Genomic DNA, 12,130 nt, shown 5'->3' with positions numbered 1-12,130 from the left:
CTTCCAAACATCCAACTTGATTCAGCTGCACAAATCTGGTAGCTTATTCTGCCATCATCATTGTTCTAGTAAATAGCTGCTTTTCCCAGAGAATTGTGTCTTTAATCGGGGTTAATCTCTCCAGATGCTTGGTTGCATAACAGCATCCTGTATTTTAAGTGTACAGTGCCTCATCATGAACTTCTGAGAACAAGAATCATGGCTTTTTTCTAATCACAGAAACTGTCAGGATGGTAGAAATCTTAGGAACCCAACATTAAATCCTTCATTTGGTGGTTTTATTTTACATGTTTGAAGTTAGTTTGTGATACTAGTTAATTCTGCAGTTTCCTATTTCCAAGTAAGACATTTGTCTTTGAATTTGTTCAACTCAGGATCTTGGTTTCTGTATTATTAGAAGTGTAATAATCAGGGTTGTTAGGAACCTTGAAAAACCTGTGTATACTGTACTGGGAGAATCCTGGCTGTTTTCTAAAAGTAAAATCTCAACAGGCTCCATCCACTTCTCAGGTCAGCTCCTATATCTTATCATTGGGGTTCTTGGGTGTGGCAAAGACTGGTAAAAAGAAAACATTTCCTTCCTAAGCAGGCATGGCAGCTATTGCTGTCAAATGAAGAGCAAAGGCCTGGGCTGTGTTGCTACTGCCAGGCCAGCTGCACATTCGCTCTGTTTATTTTGTGTTCTGCAGAAAGCATTACAGATGTCTCTTTCTGTTTGGTCCTTGTTTTGTTCCAAGTGTGCTGAGTCAGGACAATAGTGGCAGCCCTCTGTCCTCTCAAAAGGAATTGCTCTCCTGTAAAGTGAACTTTTGGCAGGAACACAGTACAATAAGGAGAAGGAGAAGAGAAAGCGTGTAGTATCTCCAGTGCATCGAGTTGCTACAGTGATATCTTGCTTGCAGGCCACAAGGTCAGCACTTATCTTTGGTGTTGAAGTGGAACAAATCTTGACAGTGTGCTTAAAAAGACATAAGTAGAAGGGCTGATTTGTTGTAGTGTAGAAAAGAAGCCATGTGATGCAGTGAAAGGTTAGCAGAGAGACTTAGTAAACAGGATATGGAATAAATAAGTTCAAGTTATGACTTCAGTCACAAGAGAGTTTTGGGTGACCTCAGAAAGTAAAGCAGCACTTTGAATTGCAAGTGACAGAAGGCTTCTTGAATAAGCAATCTGTCTCCTTTGCAACCTTCAGAGAGCAGCTCTCTCTTGGATGGCGGTGCCTGATTCTGCCTTAGGGACAATGTTGTGAGCAGAGGTATTAAATACCTGTCAAACAAGGTAGTCTTTATTTGTCTGCTTTCACTAGTATCATCTCCTTTTTATTTCTCTATAGCAGTTCTGATAATTTGTAATTCTACATCTTACGAAAATTCATCTTATTTTTCCTTTTTGTTGTTGGTTTTGGTTTGTTGTTTTTTTTTTGTTTGCCTGTTGGACCTGATAAAATACATTCTCATATTGGTGCTAACTTACTGGTTATTGCTATCAGAAAAACAAGTAGCAAATCTGTTGCTAGATGCTAATTGCATGCTTGAAAAAAAATTCCACATCTGGTTAAGCCTGGCCCATGTAAAGCAGCAGTCTTGCAGGAGTCCTCCTTAGTGATCTTATGTGTTTTGTATATCTTTGATCTATATGGTCTTGCTTGCTTTTGGTTAAGCACAGAATTGTATCTCTTTCTCTTCAGAGCACTTCACTGGAGTCTGTTCTAGAATCTCTTAGACATGCAAGTATAAGGTAGCAAAATATAGGAGTTGTATTAAGTCTTGTAACAGATTTTCATGGTAGGTAAACTACAGGATCAAAAGACCTGAATTAATAGAAACACATCAGACATCACTTACCTAGTGATCTTGCAGTTTCGTTGGTTTCCCACTTAGACACATAATAGTCTTAGTAAAAACAAACCAAATGAAATTTCAAGGTAAAAATGCAAAAATCTTAATCATCACTTGTGAGAAATGTGTCCTTCGCATTGTCCCCGTTTCCCTCACAGCTCAGCATCTCAGTATCTGCATCTTATTTTGGTCCTCTCTAGTGTCAAAATGTTCCAACAGTGCCAGAAAATGCTTTCCAGGCCTAAACACAGGAACTGCTATACTGCAGAAGGGGGAGGGTCATGCACATTTGTCTTTGTGTTTTACAAAGGAAGACACAAGAGGAACCATTTAGACTATTATCAGCAGTCTCCAAATCCAAAAGAGTGAGGATTTTTTTCCTTGCTGCTCTGATGCCAGGTTAAGAACTACAAAGTTTTAGTTATAAAAGGATTTAGAAGGGGATACAGTGTTATGCTGAATGTTCTCAGAACCTGTTTTCCATTGTGTTTGCTGATAGCAGTGTACTGAAAAATTATGTTTCAGTTGTTAAAACATCTCTTTCTTCAGCTTTCATGATTCTTCTAAGTCTACAGATTTATTTTTTTTTTTAACGTGGTTCAAAGTGGTGATCGTCAACCAGTTTGAATCCACTGAAGTTGATCTCGTAAAAAATTGTGATAACATCCATGGATACATACATAATGACAAAATACACAAGCAGTCCTTTATGCTTCAGACCATACATTGATTGGTATTTGCCTTTATAAGAGGCAACAATCTACAAGCTAATGTTCTCTGCAGAAGAAAATGGAGTTCAGCATTCTGCTCCCGTAGGGGCAAATTATATATGCAGTGGGTTGACCTATGGATACTTGTCCTGGGTTCAGCAGTAGCAGTCATGTTTCTCCTTTGTGTTAGCTGGTGCAGTGCTGTGTTTTGACTTCCAGCCTGGGAGCAGTGTTGGTGAAACCAATGTTCTCGGTTGTTGCTAAGTGATGTTTACCCTGACCAAGGACTTTGTGAGGCTCATGCTCTGCCAGGGAGGAGGGGAAGCTGTGACGAAGCAGAGACAGGGTGCCTGACCCAGGCTAGCCAAGGAGGTATTCCATACCACAGAACGTCATGCCTGGGGTGGGGGGTAACTGGGAGTTACCCAGAAGGACACGGGCTTCCGGGCGGGACTCGTTTCTTGGCCGGTGGTATCATTGTTGTTGTTGTAGTTGGTGGTAGCGGTGGTGATTTGTGTTGTACATTGGTTGCTGGACTGTTCTTGTCTCAACCCATAGGAGTTGCACCCTTTCGATCCTCCTCCCCGTTCCCCCGGGAGCGGGGAAGGGGAGAGCCCCGGTGTCAGGAGGGGGCCCTCGATTGTTGTCAGCCCAGCACCACTCACTGGGAGTGAGTGAACAAGTTGCCTGACTGGGTTTAAACCACGACAGTTCTTTTTGGCTCCCAATGTGGGGCACGAGGGGTTGAGATAACAACAGATCTGACTGGATTGATAGTCACTCGTTGCAATGCTGATTTATTGGCTCTCAAGGTTGTTCCTCTTGATCTCACAGTTTCAGTATATCGTATCTTACTTCCATCTGGTATTTGCTGTATTAGTGTTTTTCAAGTGTGGGGCTTGGGCTAAGGTTTTTGTCCCATTGTACTTTATGGTAATGACTTGTAATACAACAGAATCATTGATCATGAAACTGATCTGGCTTATGTTCCCAGTGTGGTCTCCACCTTTATACTTTGGGAAGTATATAATAGAAGTGCTTAGCAATTACACATCTTTTTTCTCCTTCTCAGGTGCTCAACCTGTGAAGGAGACATCCTTTTACCCTCCCAGTCGTCCCCCCAGACCATTTACATTTGAGAGTTTTGAAATTTTTGAATGGCCTTTTAATGCTGTTGAGACTTGTTTGCTGATGGTGATGGGAGTCACCATGCTAGCACGCATACAGAGTGTGTTTTGCCCACGACTGATTTCAAGAGTTAAGCAGAGTCAGGTTTGGGTCTTGTCTGGGGTCCTACGACGATGTAGGAGGACCAAGAGATTTTCCCTGAGGCTGGACAGTCATGAGTGGCAGGGTGTGGGGGATAGTATGGGCAAGTATCTAGGTCAGTGGGCCCCTCCAGTACTTTGGAATTTCACTACCGAACAACTGCAAAATCCAGAAGAATTAGTAAAACACTTAAATGAGGTGTGTGGTCATTCTGGCCATACCAGAGATGGACAGATCACGGCAACGTGCTGGGGCTTGGCCTATGCTTACAGGGCCTTGTTCAACACTATCCAGCACCTTCAAAAGGAAAAGAATGTCGGCGGATCTGAGGGCAAAGCGACAGTCGCTACTCAAACTTTGGCTGCAATGAACAGCGCAGCTACCCCAGCGGCAAGTACAGCAGCTGCTCAAACTTGGACTGCAACAGACAGCGCGGTTACCCCAGCTCCAAGCACAGCAGCTTCACCACCCCCAGGGACAAGTACAGTCGCTACTGAAACTTTGGCCTCAATGAACAGAGCAGCTACCCCAGTGGCAAGTACAGCAGCTGCTCAAACTTCAACTGCAACAGACAGCGCGGTTATCCCAGCTCCAAGCACAGCAGCTGCACCACCCCCAGCAACAAGTACAGTCGCTACTCAAACCACAGTGATAATCACTGCAGCCAAACCAGAGGACCAATTCGTACCAATATCGGTTGCCCCTGTACGCAAGAGAACAAAAAGGAGGCAAGAAGGGTGAAGCAAGATGAAGAAACAATGAATTCACCACCCGGTCCAGAATCTGATCAGGAGTCATCATCACATGACGAAGAAGAAGAAGAAGAGGTAACTTCTCGACCTCGGACCTCAACCGAGCTGCGGAATATGCAAAAAGATTTTACCCGTCAACCAGGGGAGCACATCATCACCTGGTTACTCCGATGCTGGGACAATGGGGCCGATGGTCACGAAATAGAAGGTACAGAAGCCAAGCAGCTGGGATCACTTGCTAGAGAAGGGGGAATCGACAAAACAATTGCAAGAGAGAAAAAGTCTCTCAGCCTTTGGAGGCGGCTCTTGGCAGCTGTGAAAGAAAGGTTTCCATAAAAGGACGATGTTACGAGTCGTTCGGCCAAGTGGACTACTATAGACAAAGGCATCCAGTCTCTGAGGGAATCGGCCATCGTAGAGATGATCTATCACATCCAGCCGAATAACGGGGATACACCCATAGATCCAGATGAAGTTGAATGTACACGACCCATGTGGTGAAAACTTACACGGAATGCACTGTCATCATATGCCCATTCATTGGCAACAGTAACCTGGAATGACATAGTACCACTAACAGTGGATGAAATGGTTCATAAACTCTGAGAGTTCAAAGACAATCTCACCCCTTCCATCATCTCAGCTGTGGAAAAACTGTCCCAGGACCTCAGACAATTGAGGGACCATCTGTCTGATTTATCCAGCTCCTCATGTGTACCAACACACGTCTCAGCTATTAACAAAAGGCATCCTATTGTTCGAGAAAGGAGATACAGGAGGTATACCCTATGGTTTTACCTGCGGGATCAAGGAGAAGACATGACAAAGTGGGATGGAAAACCTACTTCAGCTTTGGAGGAACGGGTGAGTGACCTGAAGAGGGGAGCAAGGGCCATGACTGATCGTCCCATGAGAGCTACGGCTTCAGTCTCTGGTGAGGAGTTTCCCAGATGGAATGGAAGAGCTGATTTTACTCCAGCTCCTGTGGTAACGAAGAATAATCCCTTTCACCACGACATAAGTGTCCAACGCTGTGACGACCTCCAGCCAGGTGGAGGTAAGGGACAATCGGATTTACTGGACTGTGTGGATCAGATGGCCTGGCACATCAGTCCCACAGAAGTATAAGGCTCTAGTAGATACCGGTGCACAGTGTACCCTGATGCCATCAAGCTGTCAAGGGGTGGAACCCATCTATATTTCTGGAGTAACAGGAGGATCCCAAGAGTTGACTGTGCTGGAGGCTGAAATCAGCCTGACTGGGAGGGAATGGCAAAAGCACCCTATTGTGACTGGTCCAGAGGCTCCACGCATCCTCGGCATAGACTACCTCAAGAGAGGGTACTTCAAAGACCCGAAAGGGTACCGGTGGGCTTTTGGTATTGCTGCTTTGGAGACTGAGGAAATTGAGCAGCTGTCCACCTTGCCTGGTCTCTCAGAAGATCCCTCTGCTGTGGGGTTGCTGAAAGTTGAAGAACAACAAGTGCCAGTTGCAACCACAACAGTGCACCGGCAGCAATATCGCACCAACCGAGACTCCCTGATTCCCATCCATCAGCTGATCCGTAGACTGGAGAGTCAGGGGGTGATCAGCAGGACCCGCTCGCCCTTTAATAGCCCCATATGGCCAGTGCGAAAGTCTAATGGAGAATGGAGACTAACAGTAGACTATCGTGGCCTGAATGAAGTCACACCACCATTGAGTGCTGCCGTACCGGACATGCTAGAACTTCAGTATGAACTAGAGTCAAAGGCAGCCAAGTGGTATGCCACGATTGGTATTGCCAATGCATTTTTCTCAATTCCTTTGGCAGCAGAGTGCAGGCCACAGTTTGCTTTTACTTGGAGGGGTGTCCAGTTCACTTGGAACCGACTGCCCCAGGGGTGGAAACACAGCCCTACCATTTGCCACGGACTGATCCAAACTGCACTGGAACAGGGGCAAGCTCCAGAACACCTGCAATACATTGATGACATTATTGTGTGGGGCGATACAGCGGAAGAAGTCTTTGAGAAAGGGAGGGAAATAATCCAAATCCTGCTGAAAGCTGGTTTTGCCATAAAACGGAGTAAGGTCAAGGGACCTGCACAGGAGATTCAAGTTTTGGGAATAAAATGGCAAGATGGACATAGACGGATTTGATTCCCACAGATGTGATCAAGAAGATAACAGCAATGTCTCCACCAACTAATAAGAAAGAAATGCAAGCTTTCTTGGGTGCTGTGGGGTTCTGGAGAATGCACATCCCAAATTACAGTTTGATTGTAAGCCCTCTCTTATGGTCTTTTTCTCTTGGTCTGTGTGTATATGGATGTATATATGTGGGAGAGCGATGGTGTATTGAAAATGTGGGATCTGAGCATGATGTGAATGGTATGGAATAAGGGGTGGATAATGTCCTGGGTTCAGCAGTAGCAGTCATGTTTCTCCTTTGTGGTAGCTGGTGCAGTGCTGTGTTTTGACTTCCAGCCTGGGAGCCATGTTGGTGAAACTGATGTTTTCGGTTGTTGCTAAGTGATGTTTACCCTGACCAAGGACTTTGTGAGGCTCATGCTCTGCCAGGGAGGAAGGGAAGCCATGAGGAAGCAGAGATGGGGCACCTGACCCAGGCTAGCCAAGGAGGTATTCCATACCGCAGCACGTCATGCCCGGGGTGGGGGGTAACTGGGAGTTACCTGGAAGGACACGGGCTTCCAGGCGGGACTCGTTTCTTGGCCGGTGGTATCATATTCTCTTCCCTTGTTACTTTCTCTTATCATTGTTGTAGTTGGTAGTGGCGGTGGTGATTTGTGTTGTACATTGGTTGCTGGACTGTTCTTGTCTCAACCCGTAGGAGTTGCACCCTTTCGATCCTCCTCCCCGTTCCTCCGGGAGCGGGGAAGGGGAGAGCCCCGGTGGTGGTGGTGGTGGGGGGGCCCTCAATTGTTGTCAGCCCAGCACCACTCACTGGGAGTGAGTGAACAAGTTGCCTGACTGGGTTTAAACCACAACAATACTGCAGATTCCCTGTTCTAGGTCAGGCCCCTCTGTTATCTGCACTAAGTCAGAAAGGCAGGATAGGTGTGCATTTCTGGTTTGTGGATAAAAACTGCCAGTAGTCTTTAGAGGAGGATGCTAGTTTTCTTTCTTCATAGTGGGGGGAACTTCAGAAACCTTTAACTGTGCAGTACTAAGTGGTTGAGGGTTTTTGGTCAAGTCAGTAGTAGAAGACCACTTTTAAGTGGTAGCTGCTCTTGCAGAACCTGCTGTAAGGCCTAGGAGCAGTTACCCAAGCACTCCTGTCTAGAGCTGAGGAATATTTTGCTCTGTGCACCTGAGGCTGAGCACACTCCCTTCTTACTCAGGCCATTCAGACTTTCTGTTTTATTAATCTGAAGACTCCAAAGGAATAAAAAAAAAATCAAAATGTAAAGCTCTATCAGTCACTGTCCAGAAGGCTGGACTTGCCTAAAAACAAATCCTTTTTGTCGTTGTGCATAATGCACAAAATCCGCAGCTTATTTCACGTTGCAGGTTGGCAGTGTGTGACAGGACAGGGCATTTTTATTAGTTTAGCTCTAACTAATTTGTCCTTTTATCAAATCAGATCAGTTGTAGTTCATCAACCTATGACATCATCCATTTTATGTCAGAATTACAGTGCTATGGAGAATCAAAGCTAAGGTGCTATGGCTGGGATGGGAGATTGTTTAGACTTCTCTCAGTCCCCAAGCCTCAAACACTTACAAATTCAGAGGGCATGTCTGGTTTTGCCAGAGTGTATCTAGATGCTGTTCCTTGCCCTATTACTGCATACAATCAGTTAAAGCTGAAGCGTGAAAGCTTAGATTTTGTAATTTCACACCTTCTTCAGTTACCACAGGCAGAGCAAAACATTGTGGTCTAGGACATCCATGCCTGTTTAGATTGCCATGCTTAAATAAGCATAAAATTAAATGAAGGGGAAAGAAAAATAGTTAAGATATAACTCTTGGGCTTCTTCTGTGTCAGAAAGGCCACATTCCTTCAACATAGTCTTTGCATATGGCATTCTGTTTTAGAAATCTGGTCTCTGTTCTAACCAAAAGGCCCAAGCAAAGGTTGGCTGCTGTTTTCACTGTATACAAATCTCAAACCCTACACAAAGCCAGATTAATATGATTTGTATATTTAACAAACCCTAAAGTCTAAACTTTTAGTAAGGTAATATGCTTTGAACGGCAAAAACACTATATCTGTGTGGCACTTGGAGAACCAGAAAGTTCAAGACTTAGCACTTTCTGAAGTTTTTGCTTAAAAAAAATACCTATTTTATCAGATTAGTTTCTACTAAGCTGTAAAGAATCATCTTTTGCTTTCAACAGCGCAAGTTTAGAATTATTTAATTATTTAGAATAAATAATAATAAATAAATAAATCTAAATATTAATTATTTAGAATAAATAAATTATTCATTATTTAATGAATGCTGAAGTTAAAAATTACATGAATGTTTGCAGGGACAGAATGAGACACATCCATCCCTAGGAAATGAAGAGTTATTTCTGGTTCAGCCCCTGAGCCCTTTCTTCTCAGGCTGCTCCTAGCAGTCTGGCTGTGGAAACTGAGGAAAAAGAATGCTCTATGAGAGAGAAATACGGTTCTGCAATGAAAATGGGATGAATACTAAATAAAGGTTGTCCTATGTTTATATGAATTTCTATTATAAACATTATTTCTAGGGAAAGGCCATGCTTCTTGTGGCTACTCCTTTGCCAAATTCTTTCGTACCTTAGGTGTACAACGAGTGCAGCCTCTTGGTTATGATGAATTCTCATCGTATGAAAACTTGGAGCACAAATGATGGATTTTGTTAGTTTTACCTTGGCTGATCTGGAATTGCCCTCTAGTAGTTCCAAAGAGATTTTGAATATACAGATGGTGAGCAGAAATCCTTGCTGTGTCAAAGCCAGCAATCCTTTTGTGTCAGTATCAGAGAAGTAATCCATCAGAAAATGAGCTTGGCTTGAGCCTTCCTGGCTCTGTTGTTCGTTATGATACAGTGTGAAAGGGTTATTGCCAAGTCTCATTTGCATGGTGTGTATGGCAGAGGGGCAGAAAGAAAAAGCAGTGCATTGTACTCTGTCTTGATCTCACTTCAAAAGTCACCTATCTATTTGCAATTTAGCTTTTAAGGTATGTTAAAATGTTAGACTCTGGTAATAGTTGTAGGTGGACAGAGCTCAGTTGAAAACTGAGGCAAAGCCTACAGATAACCTGTAATAACCATCTGAATTCAAGTTCACAGCTTGGGTCTAAATTTACAGAACACACAGTTTTAACCCAGAGAGGTTGGGAATCAGTCTGCGCTCTTGAATTTGAGTCCCCAGGTTTGGGTTCTGTTGTATGTGTACAACTACTGGCTCTCATACATCAGTGAAAGCTCTTCATTATGCAAGAGTAGATGTGAATTTAATGCCACTCTCAAGCCTTTGCAACAGATTTGGATGATATCTGACAGCCAGAGATTCATGTTACTAACATAAGCTTGACAAAATATTTTAGAACGACATAAACTTGCAGATGGTCCTGTTTTACTGGACATGCTGTTTATAATACATGAGATAGACAAATGTTGTGCTTTTTTCCTTGCAAAAGTGCCCATAGTCTTACATGTTTTTATTTTAAAAGGGAAATGCTTAAAGCTGATTACTGAATTATGTTCCTTTGGCTGCCTCTTCTTATTCATGTTACATGGAAAATAAGAACCATAATACATCGATTTTACGAATGTTAAATGCAATTCCATAAAAATGGTGTGAGAATCTTTGTCACTTGGCTGTTTCCCAAGTATGGTCTCGTTGCTGCTAACAATTTTTTTCTCATGCCAAGAGTAAAATTCTAACCCGACATTGATGCAACTGAAGTTAAGTCACTCGCTGACCTGAGTTCAATTTAGAGAACTATGGTGATCAGAAATGATTAACAGCAAGTTTCCATGGTTCATCTTAGGCTCACCTGGTTAGTAGGCTGTGGTGGGTTTGCCAAGAACTAACTGCTCAAAGGTTAGCAAGCAGGTGTAATAATTTTTCAAATACAAAGTATACTTTTTATTCATAAAATTAATAGAAATAGATGACGGCAAAATTTTAGTAACATATATTTATACCTAATATATATTTTAATTTATTTTGAAATAATCACAGAATCACAGACTGGTTTGGGTTGGAAGGGACCTTAAAGCTCATTCAGTTCCAAACGCGCACGGACACCTTCACTAGACTAGGTTGCTCCAAGCCCCGTCCAGCCTGGCCTTGAGCACTGCGAGGGATGGGGCAGCCACAGCTTCTCTGGGCACCCTGTGCCAGTGCCTCACCACCCTCACAGTAAAGAGCTTCTTCCTAATATCTAATGTACATCTGCCCTCTTCTAATTTAAAGCCATCATTAATTCAATCATTCAGACATTGAATAACACATTTATAAAAAAATAAGTCAACATGGTATGACGGTGAAAAAAGGAATTAGATAAATTTAGGGATTTGTTATCAGCGGTGCCTATTAAGGAACCTGTGAATTGCCATCTCTACCACATGACGAACACATTCCTCCGTCCCCCTCCCCAAAAGAAGCCTTAATAAAAGCTCAATTAATGGGATAAATACGTAATTGCTCTTATTTTTACTTTTTTTTACTTAAGCCTCCACTAGTGGTCACTGTTGGGGAAAGGGCACAAAGTCAAATGCCGCTTAGGGCTGCTGTTGATTTTGCACAAGAGTCATCGCTTTTGAGTATCATGGAGCTTTTCTTTTTTGGGTTTTCAGGTTTTTTTTTTCCTTCTATTTCTATTCTATTTCTAAATGAATGGATTCCTAAAAGGAGCGAGGAAGTGATAGGAATGAAAAAGAAAATTCACAGAAATGCTCTAAAAAAAATAAATTTGTTGACAGGCAACATATATGTGTCTACAGCTGTCCTGGGTTCAGCAGTAGCAGTCATGTTTCTCCGGGAGAGCCCCGGGGGGGGGGGCTCAATTGCTGTCAGCCCAGCAACACTCACTGGGAGTGAGTGAACAAGTTGCCTGACTGGGTTTAAACGATGACAACAGCACAGCTTAAAAAGCTACCACAGTATTGTTTAGAGAAATAAATAGTATTGATATTAAATGTTTTTAATGCATGCTTCATATTCTAGCTATTGCTTCCTTTCTGCATAGAATCTACGTGGCTTGCATGGGTTTCTTGACTTGGTGAGAGATTTGCTCTCCTTCACCTGTGCAATCTTAGTTTCTTGGCTTTTCATCACAGTCCACTGTTGTCTATCCATGTCCCTGTCTGAGGTGGGGTAAAAAATTAAGATGAAATTCAGAAACTTCATTGGGTTCATTATCACCACTGGAAAGCCCCCCAGTCTAAATACTCTTATTTTTTTCCCCACAGAAACCAACCACATTATTGCTCAATAATGTGAAATGTGGGAAATGAAGCCCTGCTATATTGCATTTAAGTGGAACTGTCTTAAGAAAAAGCACCTCAGGCCATTTTCCAGAGCACAGACTTTGGCACCAGAGCAGTACAGAGCAGTGCATGGAGCTAACCCTGAA

At 43.1% G+C, this 12,130-nt stretch overlaps 1 protein-coding gene across 1 annotated transcript in view; it reads right to left on the bottom strand.

Moving 5' to 3' along the window:
• CCNE2 (cyclin E2) overlaps window positions 1-12,130 on the bottom strand; it is a 340,944-nt gene that overhangs the window by 76,522 nt on the left and 252,292 nt on the right. The window lies entirely within an intron of this gene.

This window comes from Pezoporus occidentalis, unplaced genomic scaffold (assembly GCF_034315485.1).
Source record: "Pezoporus occidentalis ecotype Australia unplaced genomic scaffold, CSIRO_AGI_Poc_V1 ctg87, whole genome shotgun sequence".
NCBI classification, from domain to species: Eukaryota; Metazoa; Chordata; class Aves; order Psittaciformes; family Psittacidae; genus Pezoporus; species Pezoporus occidentalis.
The sequence above is the reverse complement of the archived record's forward strand: the minus strand, read 5'-3'. Positions and strand labels throughout refer to the sequence as shown.